The sequence below is a fragment of the Choloepus didactylus genome, chromosome 1 (genome assembly GCF_015220235.1).
Source record: "Choloepus didactylus isolate mChoDid1 chromosome 1, mChoDid1.pri, whole genome shotgun sequence".
Classification (NCBI taxonomy): Eukaryota; Metazoa; Chordata; class Mammalia; order Pilosa; family Megalonychidae; genus Choloepus; species Choloepus didactylus.
The window spans coordinates 56,861,635-56,885,628 of NC_051307.1; the positions used below are offsets into that span (position 1 = coordinate 56,861,635).

The window sequence follows — 23,994 nt, forward strand, 5'->3', positions numbered from 1 at the left end:
TTAGCAACAACTGAATGTCTGTGTGTGGCTGCTTTTCTGATTTTCAAGCCCAGCATACTGGCTGTCTAGCTGAAGTTTAAGGGCCTCATCCATTTTTGAAACCTCATCCATTCCCCTATGTTTGTGACTTACTACTTCAAAGCTCTTCACTTCTTTGTCCCTCTGGCTTTCTACAGGCTGGCAGGGACAGCAGAGAGGGGACTGCAGGCCACTGTCTGTTTCCGCTGGTTCTCATGTTTTCCCTGTTGAGGTTAACCTGGCCCCGGGAGGCCTATACACACCCCTGGTCATCTGCGGTTCTGGGGTTTCTGTAACAATTCCGGGAGCAGGAGGAGCTTGCACCAGAGCTGTTTTATTCCAGGGACCTGAAGATTTTTCTACACCACCAGCACCTCCACCTTCTTCCCAGCTGTCACCTGGATCGTCTCTCCTTCCATCGTCATCTCCTTCCTTTGCACTTATTTCCACTGCCCGGACTCGTAGGCCGCTGTATCACCCTCTTTTTGCTCAAATTCTTTCCACTCATCTTCACCCTTCTTCAGGGCCTTGGAGCCCCGGGGAGCGAGGTCCCTGCACCCACGGTCCCGTGGTTGCTCCTCCTCCTCCATCTCCTTGTCCCTCTCAGCGAAGGAGTCGTCCAGGCTCCGTCCTCCTCCACCTGGAGGGTGGGGCAGGCGGTGGGCAAGGCCCGAGGGGTCGCCGAGCCCTGTGTGGGACGGGCAGCTCCCCCGTGTGCTGGCGGGCAGTGGTACAGTCCGCCCTGGGCTCAGCACTGCTGCCACCGCCAGAGCCCACCCGGGCTGCCCTTCTCTCACCCGTGGGAAAGGATCCCACCCACCCTGCAGCCTGAATGGAAGGAACTCGCGCGCCAGGCTCCCTCATTTTTAACCTCCAGGTATTTGTGAATTTTCTAAGTTTCTGATGGTTATTGACTTCTATTTGTATTCCATTGTGGTCAGAGAATGTGCTTTGAATAAATTCAATTTTTTTTTTTAAATTTATTGAGGCTTTTATGTCCCAGCATATAGTCTATTCTGGAGAAAGAGCCGTGATCACTATAGAAGAATGTTTGCCCTGGTGATTTGGGAGGTAATGTTCTATATATGTCTGTTAAATTTCTCTATATCTCTCTCTCCTTTCTTTCTTTCTCAGTTGGTAGGGCTCCCTTTAGTATCTGAAGTAGAGCGGGTCTTTTATTAGGAAAATCTCTCAGCATTTGTTTGTCTGTGAAAAATTTAAGCTCTCCCTCAAATTTGAAGGAGAGTTTTGCTGGATAAAGTATAGTTGGTTGGAAATTTTCCTCTCTCAGAATTTTAAATATGTCATGCCATTGCCTTCTTGCCTCCATGGTGGCCACTGAGTAGTCACTACTTAGATTTATGTTGTTTCCTTTGTATGTGATGAATTGCTTTTCTCTTGCTGCTTTCATAACTTGCTCCTTCTCTTCAGTATTTGTCAGTCTGATCAGAATATGTCTTGGAGTGGGTTTATTTGGATTTATTCTATTTGGAGTTTGCTGGGGATTTATCCTGTGTGTATTTATATTGTGTAGAAGGTTTGGGAAGTTTTCCCCAATAATTTCTTTGAATACTCTTTCTAGACCTTTACCCTTCTCTTCCCCTTCTGGGACACCAATGAGTCTTAAATTTAGATGTTTTATTTTATCTATCATATCCCTGAGATCTGTTTCAATTTTTTCAATTTTTTCCCCATTTGTTCTTTTGTTCTTTCATTTTCTGTTCTGTGGTCCTCGAGGAGGCTGAGTCATTGTTCAACTTCCTCTAATCTTGTATTATGAGTATCCAGAGTCTTTTTAATTTGGCCAACAGTTTCTTTTATTTCCATAGGATCTTCTATTTTTTTATTTACTCTTGCAATTTCTTCTTTATGCTCTCCTAGGGTCTTCTTTATGTCCTTTATGTCCTGTGCCATGCTCTCATTGTTTGACTTTAGTTCTTTGATTAATTGTGCCAAGTACTGTGTCTCTTCTGATCTTTTGATTTGGGTGTTTGGGTTTGGGTTCTCCATATCATCTGGTTTTATCATATGCTTTAAGATTTTCTGTTGTTTTTGGCCTCTTGGCATTTGCTTTACTTGATAGGGTTCTTTCTGAATATAAAAAGTACTGATCTCTAATTTGTCATATCTACAGCTTGGTGGCATACACTTTCTCTAGCCAGCAGATGGCATCTGTGAGTCACCTATTCCCCTCACGTCTGTTCTCCCCAACTTTGTCTTTGTGGTGTGTGGGGGCCTGATTCTTGTGGGGTTCAATTAGTGTACTAAGTTTGGGTGTGTTTTTGGTGCTGTCCACCCTGAATGTGGGGCATGTGTCTGGGTGGTTAGGGAGGCAGGGCAGCTTTAATAATCAAACCTCCCAGGTGTTTCTGGCTGGAGATTTAAGGCTGTTGCAAGAGTCTAAGCCTTCATTTCAGTCTTGCCACAGATTGTCTCTGCCGCTGACCCACAAGTCCTTGGTATTGGTGTAGGGCCCTGGGATTTCCACGCATGTCCCCCTTCCCATCCATGCTCTTCCAGGACCTCTGCTGAGGGAAGGCTGTGTCATATCACAAGTGCATGCTGGTCCTCCAGGGAAGCCCTGGGCCACTGGGCCATGCAGGGGCATTCGCAGCCTGCTGTAAAGATGGTTGAATGGGGCGTGTTAATTTCCCCCTTTTCATACAACTCCACCTTCCCAGCTCCATGACAATTAGCTCTGGGTGCACTGAAGGCCACTGTCCATGGCCGATATTGTGGCATGTGCACAGTGCTGTGGGAAGTTCTCCCCATCACACTGGGACACTTGGCATGGCTCTGGGCTGTATCTCTGGCCCCGGGCAGGAGTATTCCCAGCCCACCAGGGAGATGGCTGCAAGGGGCGCTGTTTCTTTCTCCTTTTGGCTCCCCTCTGCCCCCTGGCCCCAAGACAATCAGCAGCAGGCTAGTCTCCATGCCAGACACCGAGACATTGGCACAGCATGCTCCTGCTGTGCTTCAATGTGTGGTTCTCACCATTGTAACCACAGCCGTTCCTGGGATTTTTTTTTTTTTAAAGAGCTAGTCTGTCCCCAAACACCAACCCACAGTTTCCCCATACCACAGCATGGCCACCAGACTTTCAGCTGGCTCATTCACTCATTTCAGAACACAGACTCCTGGTTTCACCAAATACATGGTCACCGTGGATTTAGCGGAACTTGTCTAGCTGGTACATCACTGGAACTGGTGTTCTGGGTCACTTGCTGGCTTTTATCTAGTATTTTTCACAGAGCTGTTTTTTTGCCCTTTCTCACCTAGCCACCATCTTAGGTTCTCCCCTGCAACTGTATTCTTAAGTCCTCCGATCCATGAGCTTTCAACTATGTAAACATACTGCAGCCTCTCATTCACTTCTTCCAAACTATTTTCATATATCTTCCAACCAATCACAGCTTTCCTAAATTTGGTAATTAATTAATAGTTGCTTTCTGATCATTACCATCCAATAGGATCATAAAGAGTTCAGTGAGATGACCAGTTACATATCAATATATAAAACCAAAGTCTTTCTAGATAAAAACCAAAAACTAGTTAGCAATATAATGAAAGAAAAGCAGCAAGTTTTGAAAACAATTATCTAAAAAAGCTAAGAACAAATTAATTAGAAATGTGATAATTATATTGGGAGATATAATAAAGATGCACTGAAACATAAAGGAGGCAGAAACAAATGTAGAAAATTCCTGTGGTCTTCTCTAAGATATCTCAAAAATAGAAATATAGAAATGCCAAATGAATTTATGTGGAAATTAATTGTGATCCTGATCAAAACTCAAGTTTTAATTTTCTTAATAATGTCATTGTTGTCAATGTTGTTTTTGGAATCTTTACAAATTAATATGAATTTTATCTAGTAAAATAAATATTTGTGAGTGGCCAGGAAATTGATTTTTAAAATACTGTGATGAGGCCATACTACACCAGATATTAAAAAGTTTTATAAAATTAGAATAATTAAAATTGAATGGTAATGGTATATGATGATACATTTTCAGATGAAATAATAATCAGTAATTATTCTCAAGTATGAATAAGTATTAAGTACATACTAAATACTATATCAGTGTATTCTGTCACAATTCCAAGTGACAGAAAATTGATAGTACCAGATTGACTTAAGCAAGTGATTAACATGACTTAAGACAGGGTTTTAGAGGTGCTCAAGTAATATTTTATGTCATCAGGAATCAGAAATTTGCTTTCTGACTTAAGGCAAGGTTTAAGAGGTGCTTAAATAATATTTTATGTCATCAGGAATCAGAAATTTGCTTTTAGGAGTTTCTTCTCCTAGAAGTCTCCATTTACAGCCAGCTTCCCACTCAAGCTTTCATGATGGGCACCATAGCATCAGATCATATACTCTCATTTAAGTTTAGTTGTAAATTTATAAGTTTCTCTTCCCAGAATATTTAGCAAAAATTTCAGTATGTCTTTTTGTTCACATGGTCCTACTGAACCAATTAATGTGTTAATCAGCTTAAGCCTGGTTCATTTGCTTTATAGATACACTGTGGAGATAGTCACAGATACCTTATAAATATTCCCTATGTAGCTGTTGACTAAGAATTTATACCTTTAGAAATTATAGCTTTCAGGGTTTTTAATTCATGCATTCTAATATTCAAGTTTGGTTGCATTAGCATAATTGTCAAATAAAAAGCATTTATTTCATAAATAAAATATTGTAGAACCTTGTGATGTAAGGCAAGAGGAAATGGCATCCAAAATAAAGACGGATATGTTTGTGTTGACCAGAGGTAAGGGCTATTTATTCTACTGATACTTAGCAATGGGTAACACTTGAGAAAAACTGGGAGTTGGTAACAGAAAAGAATACATACATAATGACCTAAAACCTTCTCAGGGAATTTAGGATGAAATGTTACATGATGGAGGTAAGGAGGAAGTGATGAGGTAAAAACCTTGAAGAAAGTGAAGGGTATTCAGAAACCAGGGCAATAGATGATGGAGTTGATAGTCCCCTCAAAATTGGAGAACAAAAGTATTAGCTGTATCTAGGTGCATTATTTTATCCAAAATAGTTTAAAATAACTGCCTTGGAGTAGAATTACAGTATATTTGTCTGAATGGAGTTTACAGAACAGTTGCTACACAAGAATCAAAAGGACAATAGAATTGTGTATCACGGTAAGAGATCGATTGAAGTTGTAGACGATGGGGCCTGGGCTGGATTGAAAAAAAAGAAGCTTGGAATGAAGTAACACATAGAAAAGGAATTGGAGAGCTTGATGAAACTGAAAAGACTGCTATTGATATTAAGTAAGCAATAGAACAGCAAAAATAGGAGACTATATCCAAAGGTGCAATATTGACTTCAGAGCAGAAGAGGCTTCAGGAAATGAGTTCTGGGTAGTGGCATGTGAATAAAGTTCATTTGAATTTAACTGAAATTCATACAAGTTTTAATGAGCCTTCTACATGTTAGTTAGTCCAAGTTTAACTCAATGTTATAATAGAATGGTGTTGGCCAGAAGAATTTTTCTTAGCCCTAGATTTCCTATGCTGATTTCCAGTAACAGATTTAGGAATATGGAAGTAATCATTGATGATACATGGATCACTAGCCAGTGACTATAGTTTCATTCATTTATGCAATAGTTCACCAATTCATTTATTTTTACTGTGATTTTTCACATACCATACAATTATCCAAAGGTCCAAAGTCTACAATCAATAGCCCACAGTATCATCATACAGCTGTGCATCCATCACCACTATTAATTTTTTCTATTTTTAGAACATTTTCATTACTCCAGAAAAGAAAGAGACAAAAAAAAAGGAAACTCAAATCCTCCCATAACCCTAACCATCCCTGCTCCATTATTGACTCATAGTATTGGTATAGTACATTTGTTACTGTTGATGAAAGAACATTAAAATACTATTAACTGTAGTATATACTTTGCAATAGGTATATTTTTTCCTACATGCCCATCTATTATTAACTTCTGGTTATAGTATCGTACATGTGTTCTAGTTCATGAAAGAGATTTCTAATATTTGTACAGTTAATCATGGTCATTGTCCACCACAAAATTCACTGTTTTATACATTCCCATCTTTTAACCTGCATCTTTCCTTCTGGTGACATATGTGACCCTGAACTTCCCCTTTCTACCACATTCACACACCGCTCAGCACTGTTAGTTATTCTCACAATGTGCTACCATCACCTCTGTACATTTCCAAACATTTAAGTTCAACCTAGTTGAACATTCTGCTCATAATAAACAACCACTCCCCATTCTTTTGCCTCATTCTCTATTCTGGTAACTTTTATTTCATGTCTATCAGTTTACATATTATAATTAGTTCATATCAATGAGACCCTGCAATATTTGTCACTATGTGTCTGACTTATTTCACTCTGTATAGTGCCCTCAAAATTTCTTCATCAACCCCTTTTTTTAAAGATGGTTTTGTTCACACACCATACATTCCATCCTAAGTAAACTGATGGTTCCATGTATATTTCACATATTTATGTATTCACCACCACCACCACTGTCTATATAAGGATATCTCCATTTCTTCCACAAAGAAGCAGGAAGAGTCCAAGAAGGTAGACAGACAAAGGAAAAAAAAGAAAGAGAAAAAACAACAAAAGGAAAGATAGCATTAAACTAAAGTAAAATAAGGAGTCAGACAACATCACTAATGCCAAGAGTCTCATACCCCTCCCTTGTGTTTCCCTCTTATATGCAACTAGCTTTGGTATATTGTCTTTGTTATATTAAAGAAAGCATAATACAATGTTTCTGTTAATTATAGTCTCTAGTTTGCATTGATTGTATTTTCCCCACAATACCACCCTACTTTTAACACCTTGCAAGGTTGACATTCATTTGTTCTCTCTCATGTAAAAACATATTTGTACATTTTTTCACACTTGTTGAGCACTCTAGATTTAACTGAATAATGCAATCCCAGTCTTTATCTTTCCTCTTTCCTTCTGGTATCCCACATGCTCCTAACTTTCCTCTTTCAACCATACTCACAGTCATCTTTGTTCAGTGTGACTACATTGCTATGCTACTATCTCCCAAAACTGTGTTCCAAACCTCTCACTCCTGTTTTTTCTGTCTGTCTGTAGTGCTCCCTTTAGTAAGTCCTGTAGAGCAGATATCTTGTTCACAAACTCTGTCATTGTCTCTTTGTCAGAGAATATTTTAAGCTCTCCCTCATATTTGAAGGACTGTTTTGATAGATATAGGATTCTTGGTTGGCAGTTTTTCTCTTTCAGTATCTTAAATATATCACCCTACTTCCTTTTTGCCTCCATGGTCTCTACTGAGATATCTGCACATAGTCTTATCAAGCTTCCTTTGTATGTGATGTACCGCTTTTCTCTTGCTGCTTTAGGATTCTCTCTGTCTTTGATGTTTGATAATCTGATTAGTAAGTGTCTTGGCATAGGCCTATTCAGATCTTTTCTGTTTGGGGAATACTGTGCTTCTTGGATCTGTAATTTTATGTCTTTCATAAGAGATGGGAAATTTTCATTGCTTATTTCCTTTATTATTTCTTCTGCCCCTTTTCCCTTCTCTTCTCCTTCTGGGTCACCCAAGACATGTACACTCATGTATTTCATATTGTCATTCAATTCCCTGAGACATTGCTCATATTTTTCCATTCTTTTCCCTATCTATTCTTTTGTGTGTAGGATTTCAGGTATCTTGTTCTCCAGTCCTGAGTGTTTTCTTCTACCTCTTGAGATTTGCTTTTGTATGTCTCCATTGTGTCTTTCATCTCTTATGTTGTACATTTCATTTCCATAGATTCTGCCATGTTGTTTTTCTGAACTTACAATTTCTACCTATGTACACCCAGTGTTTTCTTTATACACTTCATCTTTTTTGCTATATCTTCCCTAAACTTTTTGAATTGATTTAGCATTAGTTGTTTCAATTCCCATATCTCAGTTGAAGTATAAGTTTGTTCCTTTGACTGGGCCATAACTTCATTTTTCTTAGTGTAGGTTGTAGTTTTCTCTTTTCTAGGCATCTGGCTTTCTTGGGTACCCCAATCAGGTTTTCCCAGACCAGAACAGGCTCAGGTCTCAGAAGGGGGCAATATTCAGTATCAGGTTTCCCTGATGGTGGGTCTTAGAAGAGTGACACATCCTGTGATGCCTAAAGCTTCTGTGCTTTTCCTGACTTGCCCAGCAGGTGGCACCTGTCATCTTGTTACTCCTGATTGGTGTAAGATGTGGCTTGCTTAGTTTCTGTTTTGGCTGTTTTCCCCCAGGTTCTGGGTTTGGTTCTGAATGGAAGGCAGGTAGTATAGCCTGGCACCACCTCCCTTCCTTTTAGGGAAGTTACACCCCTAGGGAATTATCATCTGCATTTAAATAGGTTCTTTGTCTCTCTGACTCTGCTATCTCCACCCTTGTCTGGGTTAGAGCACTGCAAACTGAAAATGGCTGAGGCTTTCTCTACTGAGCCACTCAGGTTGAGAGAGAGAAAAAGGGACAGAAAGCTCCCTTTCAGTGCCAGGCCATGACCCCCCCAGTTTCACCCATCAGCCAGAGATAGCACCTGGTCCTCTGGACTCCCCCTCCCAGGACAGAGAAGTCTTCCAGCTCTTTAAGGTCAGTCATCACTAAAAGCGTCTGTCTGCTTGTTGGGGATTTGTAGCTTGTATTGAGAAGTCCACACTTGTTAATTAAAACCCAAGCTGGAGCTGGACTGTGATATATTCATTTGTTGAGAGAGTGCTGTTTTCTACTACAGTGAGGTTTTGCAGTTCAGGCTGCCATGGGGGGAAGTGGCTCCTGGCTCATGTCCACAGTTTTTACTTAAAGATTTTATGCTGTGATCTCAGGCATTCCTCCTGATCCAGGTTGGTGTACAATGTGTGGACAGTTACTGTTGTTCCCCAGCAGTTATTCCACAGTATTTACTAGTTGAACCTCATTGTTTATTAGTTGTTTCAGGGGGACTAATTAGCTTCCACTCCTCTCTATGCTGCCATCTTCTGTCATCCTCCCACTCATTTTTTCAAAACAATTTATCAATGCTTCTGTTTGTCAGGCATTGGGATATGCATGAGGTATAATGAGAAGAATGTGATGTGATTTCTATCTCAGAGCAAAATTTATACTGTGGATATTTTTATGGAAAAAGACAAATGACACAGTAGATTAATATGGAAAAGAGTGGAGTCAGGAAAGGGATAACAGAGGAGGGATATATTTTCTAATGTAACTAGGGGCAGGGAACAGAAAAAAAACTGATATTTTACTCCAGAGAAATCTGGATTTTAAAACTAACAATTGAATTTTAACCCATAATCTTCTTAACCAAAGAGAAAAGACTACATAAAACTTTCCTAATCAGGGAAATTACTGTAAATTCTCTGATTAATATCATATTCAAAGGATTTTTTTAAAAAGGGTGATGTGGTACATTAACATAAGAATTTAAAATATTAAATTCAATACATTCTCAGAGATTCTTACAAATGAATAGAGAAAAGTATAAGATTTAAAACTGAGAACATAAAATTTACTTAACATTAAGGGCTAAAATATACTGTAAATATCATGCCCTAAGTCCATATAATTCTAGGGCATATGTCACTCTTAATTTCTAGTATTTTCCTACTATGTTATTTTACAGAATGAATGGTAAAATATGTTTCAAGTTATACCAGCCAAGAAATCATGAATACTTTAACACACAATTTCTAATTTCACCTGTATTCAAAAGATCTTTAGAATATAACTATTATGCAGTTGACACAAACATTTCATTTATTAGTGTTCATGACTATACAATTCTTTTTGTGACTCTGGGATGGTGATCTGTACCTAGGTACTGTTCGTTGCTAAAGGCCAGGCATTTCTGGACATGTCTTGAACTTCAAGACAATTCTATGTAGACAGGAGTCCTAGGGTTGGAGGAGACAGATAAGCAAACTTTACCTAGTACCAACCCTTAGTGTGATTTGAAGGGAAATTTTCCATACCATATGACAGCTACCAGGCATTGTAACTCTTGGCTTAAGCCTCCATGGATTTATCTCTCTGTTCTATGGGAGGGAGGGGACAGGAATTAAAAACTGAAAAAGGTAATTCATTAAACCCTTTAAAACCTTTGGGTATACATGGAACTCTTTTGAGATCTTTTTAATGATGTAATTTAAAAAAGGAAAAAATTCTTACCTATATACTTGTCAAGATAACCTAGGATATGCTATATCATGGATAAATACATAAATCAGGTGAGTCTTTCTCCAGTTTATAGCTAGAACATTTGAATCATGTGATTTTCAAGGTCACAATGTTAGGGGAAGAGAAGAACCCTGAGGAAGGCATATCAACCCTTAGTGCCTTGGCCCGAAAGGACTTCATACCACTCACTCATAATTTATTCCAGTAATTAAATCACGATGTCACACTGACCTGCAGGGGAAGCAAGGAAATCAAGTGTTCCCATGAGCCCAAAATAAAAGAATATAAAACAGGATATGGTAAAACCTAGCATTGTATTTATTTCATACCTACCAGTCACTTGAAAGCTGTCATTAATCACCAGATGCAGATTAATGCTTGCCTTCAGCATTAGGTATGGGCAGTGTTTCCTAGAGGGTGGTTTAGCAGTGTGGTGGTTTTGAGCTGTTATGTATCCCAGAAAAGGCTATAATATTTTCATCCATTCCTGTGGGTGCAGACCTATTATATGTGGGGACTTTTGATTCGTTAATTTCAATTGAGATGTGACCCAGTCCACTCAAGGTGTATCTTAATCCTTTTACCAGTGTCCTTTATTAGAGGTTAAAAGAAAGAAAAAGCCCAGAGAGAGCATAGAGAGAAGCTCCAGAGAAGTTGAGAGACAATGACATACCCACAGAAGCTGAGAGAGAAACCCATTGAAGCCAGAGCTGAAAGCAAGAAAACCCAGGAGAGAAGGACCAGCAGATGCTGGCCATGTGCTTTCCCGTGTGACAGAGGTGTCCCAGATGCCAGTAGTCTTTCTTCAGAGAAGGTATCCTTCTGTTGATACCTTAATTTGGACATTTTTACTGCCTTAGAACTGTAACTTTGTAAGCTAATTAATCCTTATTGTAAAAGCCAACCCATTTCTGGTACATTAGATTTCAGCAGCTTTAGAAAACCACAACAGTAGGTGATTCTGAAAGGCAATGGGAGAAGTTAAAGTACATGGTTAAGCACCATTAGTGTAATGGGTAAGCATAACAGGGGCAGCCATACCTAGAGGAGGATGGGAAATGGCCATAACCAACAGAAGCACAGTGGCCCACAGAAGAAAACCTCTGATGCCTGATTGATGATCCACAGTAAACAGCCCAAGTGGACTTGCTAGTGAGAATGTGCTGGTGAGGAATGGAGGAAACTAATGTTACATCTGATTTTATTTCATGCCTTTCCTAATTTCTATATTTGTTGTTTTTATTCAGGTTTTTAGGTGGTCTTACTTTTAATTCTCAGTCTGGTACAATCCAAACAAGAGTATTAATAACCTCAAATTTTTATTGCTGAACTCAAAGAGATATGGATTTAAATATTTTATCTCTGAAGTTCCATCTTTGAATGTTCTAGTTCTGTTTTCTTACATTCTATAATTGTGTGCTTCATTTTATGCATTATTAAAGACACTGAAGGAAAAAAGAAAGTTGAGTAAATGTTTCATCTCCCAAGGAACATCCAGACAAGTTCAATGATGATTTAAATTCACAAATAATTGTGGGCCAAAACAAACAATAAGTGCAATATATGTAGTACAAAGCAATATAGGAAATCAACAAAAGTAAATAGCATGCCTAATATGGAAAAAAAGAAAAACTGAAATTCAATCTTCTTTAAAGAAAAACATTTTTCTTTAACTTTAAATTTCATTCCAACATTCTCAGGATTTCAAATAAGAGCTTTGTAGGAAATGCCAAATTAATTCCTGATCTTTCCCAAACCCCAGATTATCATTTCCAAATTCTTGTTCAGCATATCTAATATATCTTTGTCCATCCTCCTGACTACAACTACTGTCACTGTTTATCCAGTCAAATTAGCTTAAAATTAATGTTATTAACTTTTCTTTCTGTATAATTTCCTATATTCAATCAATTAACATTTGCTTTCTCCCTGTTCACATTCTACCTTATCATAGTTGGAAACTCTCTTTCTCCTATATCTGATTGTCATATTGCTCCACCCAATGTTCTCTAGTTCCCTCTTTGAATGTCTTACTTTTGATGAATTCTAAATCGTTACATTGAGTAACAAATTCTACCTTTCAAAAGCCTGTATTAATTTAAAAACTACTCTGGGTAACTATCCTTAATCCTCTTAACCAGCTGGAACATTAAATTATTTTACATCCATTTGGTGTATAACTCCTTATTCTATAAAATATTACACTGTTTTGCTTGCTTCTTTTATTATTAGCCACACCAAATATTTATCTGCTTGAAGGCAGGAAATGTGAATGACTATGCCTTGAACTTGTTACTTTAAACTCATTTTCAAGTGAAATTAATTCTTTAAATTATGCCACTTGAAATGGAAGCAGAAGGTGTGAAGCAATCAAGAAAAGACACAAAAATACTTCTAAAATTATCTTTTCAATATTATGTAGTGTGAAATTTACACAATCATAATTAGAAAATTGATTGTATCAGTGATATATTTTACATTTAAAATTCTTCTGATTGATATTCCTTTGTGATACTACAATTTATTAAAATGATAGTCTTGGTTTCTAGTAAAAATGAAATTTTCTACTTAGATCCAGTATTTTTTTCCAACCCCAACAAATATGAACATTTTAGAAGCAGGAAAAAAGTCCTTATTTACCACATTTCAACAAAGAAATGTTCTCTGCAGTATTAATAACTTAGGACAGCTTGCCAAGTACGATGCAGACCTTACAGGAAAAGGTCAACATTATGTAGGCATTATTTTATGCTCCAATATTCATAGTAGGTTAAGGGGAAGCAACTATATAAGAAAAAATAGTCCTTTTAAAGATCTCAAGTGGAAGAACTGCCAAGGAAAAAAGTTATGGGATCATAGAACTCCAGTAAAAATGTCAACTTGTCTGTTTCAATGTTTTATACATTGGTTAGTACTAGTGCCAGGGTATCTTCTCACAATGGAAAAGAATAAATTATGCCACCATTACCTGAAATATATGGGCCCCCACGGGGAATTCTTCCCTGTGTAAATCCTGGTACACTGTGGCCTCAGTTCAGCTCATAAAGCATGGACCTGGCAAAACATCTTAGTAGAGAAGTATATTTTGAGTATCATGGCAGGGGGAGGGGAAGATGGTCTATTACTTGAAGTAAAGACTATATTTCAAAGGAAAATATCTAATACTAGAAACAATGAAATTATGATTATATGATGCTATACATTGTGTTTTTTGGCAGAAAGTAGTTTCATTCATTAAAGTAAGAGGTCTCATTCTCTTTAAACATACTTAAAATTTTATGAGATTACTAGCATAACACAAAATATAAAAGCTTAAAACACCAAGTTTTTAGTTAATAAAAAAATAATATCAGTAAAAATTCCATTTGTCTGGGTCCATGTTCTTAACCAATTTAAGGCACTATAAGTAAAGAATGTCAAAATTTGATAATTCATATATCCATAAAAATTCATTATACAGTCATTCTTACATACCCATTCCAGGTAAAATGGTGAGAAATATCTAACAAGAAATAGCTAGTACTTTCAAATGAGATGGGATCAAGAAAGAAAATTTTAGATGGTATATAAAGTGGAAAGTCAACCGTAGGAAGAAGTCTACACAAGTAGGGGCTCTGTAATAAAAAATGAATGGGATCCCAGAATGAATGATTGTCATCAAAGAAACATTCATTCCTTCATTTACAAATATTTATTGACTACCTTCTGGGTGTAATTCACTTTTCAAGGAAGTAGGGAAATAGTAGTTCTTCTGAAGCTTATATGACTGAGAAGAAAGTAAACAAAAACCATACATATAATGTGAATAGTACTGTTGTTGAGAACGCCTGCTTTAAAGTAAAGTAATCTGTGAGGGAGTCAGTCACTTTGCTAGAGTACTCATAAATTTATAGCTTTACATGATTAAATTAGAAAAGAGGAAAGTTCTAAAAATCAAATACCGAAAGTCCAACCTTAAGAAGATAAATAATGAAAAGTATATCCAAAATAAGTAGAATGAAAACGTAATGAAGATAAGGATATAGATAATTAAAATAGAAAACAGACAAATTATAAAGAACATTGAAGTCATTTTTTTTTTTTTTTTGAGATACAACAAAACCAATAACCACCTCACCATATCGATAGAGAGAAATAGAAAGGTACGTAAAATAGCAAAATCCAGAATGAAATCAGGGGTATCACTATAGCTCCTTTTATATTAGGCAAATAAATAAATATTTTGAAAAACTTTATTGCAAAAAAACATAATGATAACTTAAAGGAAATAGAAAACATTTTTTTCCAAACATAACTTATGAAAATTGACAGGTGATAAGATATAAATCTGTGTCCCTGTTTCTACTTTTTTAAAATTGAATTTATTATCAAAACCATCACTTAAAGAAAACTTGAAGGCTGCCTGATTTCAGTGGTGGATTTGAACACACATTTTGAATAAATACCCCTAATATTAGAAAGAATCTTCAAAAATTAAAGGATAAGGATAATACCAAAACTCATTATCTATGAGGCCAGTATTGCAGACTAATATCCCTCATACATACAGATGTAAAAATACTTAACAAAATGTTAGGAAATTTTTTTCAGTAGGTAATAAAGAGGATAATAAATGATGCAAGCAAGGTCAATTAAACATTCAAAAATATGTACTCATATTTGTGCTCATAGGCACCCTATTAATAGATTGAAGTGGAAAAATCATATGGTCATTGCAACAAATCAAGAAAAAGAATTTATCATAAAGCAATTCTTATCTATGATTAAGAACTCAACCTTTTTGTAATAGATAAAAAACTTTCTTCAATTGATAAAGGGTATGTATGAAAAACTTAAAGCCAACATCATAATTAAACATTCAGTATTGAACTATTCCCCTCCACTCTGATGATCAGGAACAAAACAAGTATTTCTACTCTCACCACTTTTTATCAACATTGTTCCTAAGCAATTAAGCAATAAAAATAAGAGAAAGCCATAAAGAACCAAAAAATGAGGGGGGTTTACAAAATCCCCTTTGTGAAGACAGTATGATTGTTTATGAGGAGACTCCTAAGATATTAACAAGAATACTACTATAATAAGAATGTGAATTTACCACAGTCAATATCAACATCACAAATATTATGCTGAGTGCTCCATTAACTAAAACCATATAGCACTGGCACATTAATAAGCAGTTCAGTGAGGTAGAATAAAGGTCCAGAAATACACCCAAGTACATATAGAAACATCATATAATATATGATAAAGTTATCTCAAATCACAAGAGCAAAAAAAAGGAAATTTTAATAAATGTTGCAGGGAGAATTGATTAGCTCTTTGGGAAAAAATGAAATGAGATCCAACTTCACCACTGTATCAAAACTTTTTGTGTGCTGCCACAGCATCCATCTTACTTTGGCCAAGCTACTTGCCTCAACACTGACTTTTTTCCTAGTTAATAAGCAGCTTTCCAGCTTTGTGGCATAAGCTCCTCCAGAGCCCAAGCCTGCATCTGCAGCCACCATACAGATACCTCACCCAAAACCCACAGGTGGTCCCAAATGATAAGCTAACCATTCCCTCCCATCTCCTACTCCCTTCACCTTGCAGCACGTTTCACCTTTTAGCACTATGCTTGTGTGCTCTCCACCTGCTGGTTGAGCCACTGCAGCCACTGGAGCCAATCACACTTCCTCTCCATCCTCATGGCACCTCTCTCTCTCTCTCTCTCTCCCCCTCATACTTGTGAGGAACAAACTATTTTCTCATGCACTGTGGCCTCATTTTTCCATTGTGTGGCTCCTGACCTCTACCCAGACCCAGATTTAAAATCCGACTTAATCAATTTGAAACAACCACCAAAGTCAGGAATATAACTCCAAATGTATCATAGATCTAAATGTAAAATAAGAAACCATACAAATACTGAAGTAAACATGTATGAATTCCTCCTTAATCTCAGGGTATGGGAAAGACTTTCAAAGTATTACTCAATAGCAAGAGACAATTAAATATCAATAACTGTACTTAAAAATGAAAACAAATTTCATGGCAAAAAAATCCACCATGAATAAATTAAAAGACAACTGACAAATGTGAAGGGAATATTAGCAAAATATACTCTACATAAAGGGCTGATGTTCCTAATATATTAACAATCTCTTAAAAATTATAGTCACTGAACCAAAAACCCAATAGAAATTCAGACATAAAAAGACATTAAAATTATTCATATAAAAGATATAAAAATGGCTCTTAACATCTATAGATGTTCATCTTCACTCATAATTAGAGAAATGCAAAATACAACCTCCTTAGAATACCATTTCTCATCTATCAGATATGTTAAAAATGAAAAAGAATGATGTCATTGTTTCAAGTCTGTAGGAAACTTGGCACTCACATACACTGCTAGTGGGAAGGAAAGCATTAGAACCCTTCCTGGTGTGGGGGTGGAGATTTTCCAATAAACTAACAAAATTACATGTACACTTATTGTGCTGGTTTGGATGTATTATGCTCCCCAAAATGCCATGTACTTTGATGCAATCATGTGTGGGCAGACATATTAATGTTGATTAGGTTGGAATCTTTGGGTTAAGTTGTTTCAATGGAGATGTGACCCACCCTACCATAGGTGATAATTCTGAATTATTTCCATGGAGGTGTGTTCCCACCCATAAAGTATGGGTTTTGATTTAATCACTGGAGTCCTTTAAAAACACTGGCACAGACCCAGAAGCTAGCTGGCTTAGCTCAGAGATGCTTGGAGTTGTGGACCCCAGATGTTGGCTGCAAGCTTAGAGAGACATTTTGAAAATGGCCATTGAAAGCTGATGCTGACATTTTGGAGAATGGCATTTTGAAATGCAACCTGGGAGCAAGCAGACACTAGCCATGTGCCTTCCCAGCTAACAGAGATTTTCTGGATGACAATGGCCTTTCTCCAGTGAAGGTGCACCGTTGTTGATGCCTTACCTTGGGGACTTTATGGCCTGAAGACTGTAACTTTGTGACCAAATAAACCCCCTTTCTAAATGCTAATCTATTTCTGGTGTTTTACAAAACTACAGCATTAACAAACTGGAATGCTTACCTTTTGACCTCTAACAAGACAAATTTGCTTATGCACAAGGCTATTCATGACAGCATTATTTGCAATTGCAAAACATCAGAAAGAAGGGAGAGTTAAGAAAATATACACCTGTTTGCTTACCAGTGCAAAAGAACCACAAGAAGCATAACCCAGAAATAATTGAAATTAATTACCCGTAGGGGATCAGTGGAGAAAAGGTAAAAAAAAAACAAAAGGAGGGGGTGGGGGGGAATGGGAACAGAATTAGGCTTTTTCTCACTGAAGCTATGTAACACCTATACATATTTTTTATATTAAAAAAAGGACAAAAGTAATTATTACTAAAGGTGCTTTCCCTTTTTCTCCTCTAGAGTAACACATTCCAAGCAGTGTGCAGATTTTGTCTTTTATCTTCTTTTTTGCCTTAAATAAACCCTTAAATGCATTTATGAGACATTTTGAACATTTTTTTCAAAAACCTCAACTCATTCAGGGCTATAGCTTTCTTGATAAAATGTGCTTTCTTAGTCTTTATAAAACATACATTGGAAAAAATGAGACTTTGTAGTCAGAAAGTCCTGGGTTTGAATGCTGACTGTTACTTAGCACCTTTATTTTCTTCACAAGTTGTTTGAAAGATAAATGAGGTAAACATAAATCATGTAATTCTGAGGAAAGGTATTCAGTAAATGGTTTTCCTGTCCTTCCAAATTCCTTGCATGTCTTAAAGAGTTTAGACCTTTTACTGTTTAGGAAAATGCTTGACTCTAAGCAGAACTGATATCTAAATAATTGCTTGGATTGTTCAAGTGAAATTTTGACCTAACAAAAACAATTTCATTAGCAATTGAGAAAATTCTTACATATGAAAGCCAACATGAATTGTTTTTAGTCAAGTTTTTTAAATTGTGCATGAAGATTATTTTCATAGATGTTTAAACTTTATGCCCTTTTTGATAATCCTAAAATATCATTTTTTGTGTGTTATAAGATTCAATTCTAAGAGATTATAATTTTACATGCATATTTATTTCAAAACTTTCTTCATTCATGTGTCAATTATGAAAGTAACTTGAGAAAGACTATATCCTTTCTTAGTAATTATCACCTGGCTTTATTTGCATGCATTTAAGGAAATGTACTTTAAGTTGTTTTTAAATCCACTGCAGTGAATAAAACGTCTTTAGGAGGTGAGCAGTCACTAGACTATTGAGATTACTTTTATGGACATTTCATTTTCAACTAAGCCTTACACATCTGTTCTACCCACTCAAATTACAATTTCAAATGATCATAATTCAGAATTTGACCATGAAAGAGTAAGATTAAGTGATTTAAATGCATCAGTATGATCTTTGTTCAATGCAGCATATATTTATAAGGCTTTCTCATGTTTAAGACATAAATTATGAAATATATTCTCTTTATTTATAAATTAGATTCACCACAAAAGAGTTCTGAGATTATTAGATATTTATGACCATTCAGATATTAATGTAAGGTTATATTTAAGATCAAATTTATTTAAAATGAACTGTTCAAAAATGCAGGAAAATGACACATTCCATAATCTTTCTTTCTCATATATGAAACATAAGACAGAGCTAATTTTCATCACCAAAGGAGAAAAATAATCGAGATGACAATGATGCTTTAGCCAGTAAGACCACTCTTAAGTGGCACTTACACAAATTGAATTATACTAAACTTTAATTTGTAATGTAACTATTGCTTTGAGATATGTATTTCATTTAAACTATGTTAATTGACTGCTGAATTTTCCCTGTAACCAACTGAATAAATGATGAAAGGACTGGTATACATTTTCATATGTAAAGCTAGTTCTACAAACTTCTAAAGGCATATATTTCTAAGTGTTTTCTGCTTCCTGGAAGGAATTTAATCAAATTTTGTAGCATAAACCATTTCAAATAACTTGGAAAGTTTTTCATTATTTAGTTTTCACCTGTAGCAGCCATCTGCTCAATTAATTTTTCACTCACATATGCACTGCATGTTTTCCTCACAAGAATGAAGTTAGCAATATGGCATTTCATATTTTCAGTTAGTATAACAAATCACATAGCATAAAAATCATAAAAGTATGTTTCACATCTAAGGATAATTTGTGACCTATGACATGATCAGGAACTCAGCTACATTTTAAGTGTCAGGCTAAAACACTTAAATAATTTTGAAATGGTGGTGAGTGTGTCTCAGTTTCAATGCATAGCTCCAAAATGTTTTGGAAACTTAATTTCTGTGGATAATTTTATGGACAGGTGGATGCTATGGGCTTTACCAAAGATAATTTAGCACATCTTTGTAAAATGGAAAACAGTCATTTGGTATACATTTTAGCAAATATGTGATTATTATTATTAACATGACAGGTTATATGCCTAGAAAAAACAAAGCATGTAGTCAGTCCACTTATAGTTACAAAGCCTTGAGCAATTAATTCTGACAATGGCTATGCAAACTATGTCTATTTTGCAAAAAAAAAAAAAAAAATGTGGTGGAGGTAGAGCTATAAATAGAGAGATGACTAGATAGACAAATATAGATTCAGTAAAATAAGATTAAAATCAGAGAATAATATCTTTAACATTTAATGAGTTATATACTTCAGAAAATCCAAATAAATCATACAGAGATAGTACATTTAAAACAATAAAATAAAATTCAAATTACCAGAGTCCTAAAGAGATCTTGGATAGAGTAACCATCCTTAGTACAGTTTGGTAAACTATCCCTTATGTAACTAGAACCTTCCGTCTCCAAAGGGCTAAAGTCAATATAAGGCTAAACTCAAATGTCTAATTATCAGTACTACTGTCACCAGGATGGGAAGTCACCAAGATGGTTGCTCACAGTAATTTCCATCTAGCCTTTTGCTCAAGCTTTGCTTGCTTTCAGGGAAATTGCACAACTGCCTGTCAAGTTATGCTTACTTTCAGAAATTAAGTGCAAGATGCCAATAACCACAAGGCAAGCTACCAGAAACCACAAAGCCAGTTTGTACCTGTCCTGTCCAAGACAGAGATAGGTTGGCATGTGTAAACAGTGCTGAGTGCAAAAGTTGCCAAGCCCACAAACCAAGATGGTGGCTGGTCTCTTGGCCCAAACAGTACCAGCTGCAAAAGTGCCGAATGCAAAGAGGGAACATCTGCACATGCCCAGGATGCCCCACCAGCATCACCTGACCCCAATCCCCTATAAAAGGACCCTACACATCTCTCCTTGGGGAGAAGGTGCTTTAGTGCAGCACGAGACCATCCTTCTCTGTTCTTTGATCAAAGAATAAAGTTTCTGGTCTGCTTTACTGAATCTGGTCTCATTTAATTGTCCACCTAAACAACACCAAACTGGAGATCTGTTTCAAGGGTCCAACCTAGAATGAGCCCCAGGTCAGTAACACTACTAAGATAGGCTTAATTTAGTGTATACAAATGAGGTCACAGTTGTAGGTCAAATAGAGAGGGAATACAGAAGAAATAAGAAACAGAAAAAATAGTGAAGTTGATTAAAACCTTTACAATGTTCAAAAGTTAAAGCCATTTGATCATTTGGCAACACACTTTTAGTTAAATTCCAAGCCCAGAAGTCAGAAAACTCAGTTGGATAATGGAGCACTAATTTATTCACCACATTGTCTTGCATATTCTCATACCATCCATAATTTATATATTTCCATTCAACATTTGACACACAATTTCTGAGGAGATATTATAAGCTGAGCATATTTCTAGGCCTTGGGATGCTCAGTGAAAACACAAAACAGGAAAAGCTGGTGTCTTCATAAAGCTTATATTTCTAGTGGGAGTGATGCTTTATAAACAAGCAAATTAATATCAAGAAGTGAATAAATGTAATGAAGAATAGTGAAGGAGGCTGAGTTCATGGAGAATGACAGGAAGCTCTGTTTTAAAAGGTGATTAGAGAAGGGCTGTCTTGGGTGATGATATTTTAGCAGAGATCAACAAAGTTCAATGGCTATGAGACAGAAAGTTACTTAAGTTGTCTTTTGAACAACTAGAAACTATTGTAGCTGGAGTGAATTGAGCAAATGGGGAGAGTAGGAGGAAAATACATCAGAAATATAGGCAAATATTTGTGATTACAAGAGTTTTCCAGGGTAAATAATGAGATTACACATTTTTAACCCAATTTTTTTTCTCTTTGTGGAGATCTAATCTGAAGCATAAAATTCAACTCCTGCAAACTAATCTTCCAGAATTTCTAACCTCTGAACTCATATAGAAATTAATGCTGTGGAAATTGAAGGAAAAATAAACACCCTCTTTTATTGTTGATGAGAATTAGATCAGTATCTGTACAAATTTCAAAAGCACATATCATTGACACAGCAATCCTACCTTTAAGTATATTTTACAAAAACACAGGCAATGCTATTGAAGAATACAAGTACAGTATTTTTGGCACCACTTGTACAAGAGAAAAATTGGAAAATATTTGGCTCAAATACAGGGTTTTAAAAATACAAAGTTTAGAGGAATACATGCTAGTGAAGGCACCATCATAAAAAACTTGTACTGATAAGTACATTGATTTTTCTTTCTCTTAGAGGTACAATTTCTTAACTCCTACTGTGTATGATACCTAATAAATTGGGCTATGACTTTTTATAGTTTTCTAACAAACTTTGATGTATAATTTTATTTCTTCAGGATAACAACTAGACATTACCCCCATTATAAAAACAAAGCAAAGCTGAATTAGATTGAGAATGGTGAAATCAGCGATTCCAAAATCTGTTTCACATTAGAAACACATGGGGAACTTATAAAAACAACAATTCCCAGATTCTGTGCAAGACAGTTGTAAACAGTGAAGGGACAGTTAATTTCTGGGCTTGATTATTTTTTAAAAGCTCTCATAAAAAAGGCTATAAAGTTTAGCTACTGTAAGAAACATTCAGTTAGAGGACTTGATTAAAGCCTATATACATAGATGAAGTTAGATCAAGTAGATGCAAAGAATGAAATGCCTACCAACCCCAACAAACTCAAAAGGAATTGGTTTCCTACTGAAATCAATGTTGGACTTGATGAAATATATTGGATTGTACCAATTTCAATTTTCCACCAGATATTAATACATAGAAAACTTGGATAGATGTAAATTTTAAAAAGACACAACTATTATCAAAGGAAGAAAATGAATTTCTTTCATGCCAGAAATGAAGTAGAAATTCAAAGAGAAAGCAGTAAAAAAAAAAAAAAAAAAAAAAAAGCCGTATAAGCCACATGGAATTTCAGCCCTGGACATAAGCAGCGTTGGCTAAGGACACAAGTTCTGACCTCCATGCACCAGATAACATGGACTTGATATATGTGAATGTTGGAGCTGAATTAATAGCTATGCATATAGATAGAATTCTTGATGACTGGTCTCTTCCAGGAACCATAGTAAGAACCCATCCACGCACCAGCCCAGGTAAATGCATATTTAAATATATAGTAGGGGACTTTCTGGGAAGATGGCAGAGTAAGTGAGGCAAAATGGGCTTCTCTCCATCAGAGTAAATAGAAAGGGGCCAGAGGACACCAGAGACCATGGTTCTAGGGTGTAACTGGCAATAGAGGGTCCCCCACAATATGTGGAGGGGACAGTGAAAAAAAAGGAGGACAGATGGCAGCTGGAGGGATGAGGTGAGTGTGTTCCCCATCTGGACTACCCACCTCCCCCAGGTCAGCAGCAGCAAAACCACCACCAGGCAAGGGAGTGAGCAACAGCTCTCCACTCCTGTCCACCTACCTTGACTGTTTCCTTGGAGGTGATCCTCCACAGCCAGACAGAGGGGAGCTCCTTTTAGGGAACCTGGCTGGAGGCAATTGCTCTCCCCATACAGAAGTCCATGGGGTGCAACGGTGAGAGGTGGGGAAGGGAGAGGTGCCATACTGGTGAACAGGAGCCCCTCCTATACCCCAGAGATTCACAGGTGCAAGTCAGGTAGAAAAATGGCAGGTAGGGCCCTCGTCCCACCTGTGGGGTGCCATTAATCAGGCTCTCTGCCTACCTGCTGGGGTCCCATGTTGCAGTCCTAGGACAGGGATTCTCCAGAGCACGTGGAAATTCAGTGAACTGATTGGTTCCCCACAAAGTTTGGACTCCACCCACAGCACAGAAGTTTGAAGAAGACATACTGGAGAGTGCCACCTGCTGGTGGGTTAGGAAAACTGCACCCTAGCAAGCTGTACCTCAAGAGTGCCACCTGCTGGTAGGATTGGGGAAAGTACTCCAGCAAACCAAATTATATATAAATGCTCAATAAATTCTGCACTTTCCAAAATAACACTAAGAAGACAAGCAAATGTCCTAAGAAGACAGCAGAAAATTACAAAGCACTTCAAGGATCTAGAATAGTTGGACAAGACAAATGAACAAATTAAAAAGCTGGAAGAGACCCAAAATTTGGAGCAATTAATCAAAGAAGTACATGCAAACATCATTATGGATCGAGATATTAAGAACATGAAGAAGACCCTAGAAGAGCATAAAGAATTTACAAGAGTACATTTAAAAAAAATAGCAGATCTTATGGAAATAAAAGACACTGTTGATCAAATTAAAAATATTCTTGAGACACATGACACCAGATTTGAAGAAGTAGACGAATGAATTAGCAACCTCAAGGTTAGGGTGATGGAAAGTGAAAGCACAAAAGACTGAATGC

The 23,994-nt window shown here is 36.7% G+C and overlaps 1 pseudogene; it reads right to left on the reverse strand.

Annotated features, from left to right (window-relative positions):
• LOC119510335 lies at positions 1-23,217 on the reverse strand (annotated as a pseudogene).
• Between the last annotated feature and the right edge of the window lie 777 nt (positions 23,218-23,994).